This window comes from Sinocyclocheilus grahami, unplaced genomic scaffold (assembly GCF_001515645.1).
Source record: "Sinocyclocheilus grahami isolate Dianchi unplaced genomic scaffold, SAMN03320097.WGS_v1.1 scaffold4055.1, whole genome shotgun sequence".
NCBI lineage: Eukaryota > Metazoa > Chordata > Actinopteri > Cypriniformes > Cyprinidae > Sinocyclocheilus > Sinocyclocheilus grahami.
Genome location: NW_015509067.1, coordinates 5,629 through 7,326, shown reverse-complemented (window position 1 = coordinate 7,326; position 1,698 = coordinate 5,629). Strand labels below are relative to the sequence as shown.

Below are 1,698 nucleotides of genomic sequence, written 5' to 3'. Positions count from 1 at the left end.
GAATATTGTTGGCTTTTATGACAGATTAACAGAAGCTAAACAAATACAAGTAAAACTGTGAATATGTTTTTAATGGTGAAACTCATTAAAATCTATAAGCCTTAAAAAAAGCAGAGTGAGATTTAAAGCTTAACCTTTTTGAACACCTCTACCCTCAGTCTGTTGGTTTCCAAAACTAGCCTCTTCCTCTCCTCCTCCTTCTTTTTGGTTACCTCAGGGAGTTTGTTGTAAATCCTGCAAGCACAGACTGAGGATGATGAATGCATAATGACATGATGAAAAGTGAGTTGAGGTGCAAGAAGGAAGTGATTCATCTACTTTTCATCCAAACAGACAAACACACATGGAAATATCAAGATATACTGTCCATATATGATACTGACATATATGTCCATATATGCTTTTATCCACTATACTTCATGATCTGGTGGCTTTTATTCAAGCAGAGAGATAAGCAAACACTGTCCTTTTCAGAAAGGGATCATATTGTGCATGATTAGCACTGTTGCATGTGTGATATTATGAGTGTGTGTACACAAAAACTCACCGCCTGGATCTCCATTGCATCTCCTTGCCTGAGATGGCTCTGTCCCTGGGTTTGAAAAGGTTATCTACAAAACACACATACAACAGGGGAATAAAAAATAAAAGTGAAATGGAAAGGTTGTTACAAAGCTTAATATTTAAAGGGGTCATATGATGCAATTTAAATTTTTCCTTTCTCTTTGGAGTGTTACAAGCTCTTGGTGCATAAAGAAGATCTGTAAAGTTGCAAAGACTAAAGTCTCAAATCCAAAGAGATATTCTTTATAAAAGTTCAGAGTCAGCCACACCTACCTAAAATGGCTCGTTCTAACACGCCCCCACATATCTACCTCACTATGTGTGAAGATTTGCGTAACGCCACCCAAATGTTCACGCAAAGAAAGAAGGCATAACTTTTATTCTCACTGTAGTATTTTTGACGCTGCAGCCATGTAGTGAAGACGCTGTGTGTTTCGTTGTGAAAGCGAAACTACTTTGTTTGGTCTTCCAAAAGAGGACGATATCCGCTTCGTCATGCCTAGAGCTGATCCGTGCTGGTCGCTGAGGAAATACATCAACTTTACAGTCCAGCCCGGGGTCCGTCACATGTGGTTGCCGCTCATTCGTCGGATCCGCCAGGCGCGCCGTTCTCGACCCCGCCGCCTCAGCTCACTCTAGCCTGGTCTCGGCTCACTCTATCCCAGCCTCGGCTCACTCTATCCCGGCCTCTGCTCACTCTATCCCGGCCTCAGCTCACTCTATCCCTCAGCGCACGCTAAACCGGGGCTTCGACTCACGCTACACTCTTAAAAATAAAGGTGCTTCACGATGCCATAGAAGAACCTTTTTGTCTAAATGGTTCCATAAAGAATCTTTAACATCTGAAGAACCTTTCTGTTTCACAAAAGGTTCTTTGTGGCGAAAGATGGTTCTTCAGATTATAAACAAGAAAGAGGTGGTTCTTTAAAGAACCCTTGACTAAATGGTTCTTTGTGGAACCAAAAATTTGTGGCACCTTTATTTTTAAAAGTGTAGGCCGTGTTTTTCGTTGTGAAAGTGAAACTACTTTGTTTGGTCTTCCAAAAGAGGACACGACTACAAATCAAGTTGTATTTACAACACTGTTCGAGAACCGTTTAACCCAAATATCCAGATGTGTGCAGCACATTTTAT

At 41.0% G+C, this 1,698-nt stretch overlaps 1 long non-coding RNA gene across 1 annotated transcript in view; it reads right to left on the bottom strand.

Moving 5' to 3' along the window:
* Positions 1–142: 142 nt before the first annotated feature.
* LOC107576627 (uncharacterized) overlaps positions 143–1,698 on the bottom strand; it is a 2,935-nt gene continuing 1,379 nt past the window's right edge. The window contains exons 2-3 of the long non-coding RNA XR_001608086.1: positions 548–611; positions 143–234 (exon numbers count right to left, since the gene is read on the bottom strand). This is a non-coding gene — a long non-coding RNA (uncharacterized lncRNA). The remainder of the gene's footprint in view (positions 235–547; positions 612–1,698) is intronic.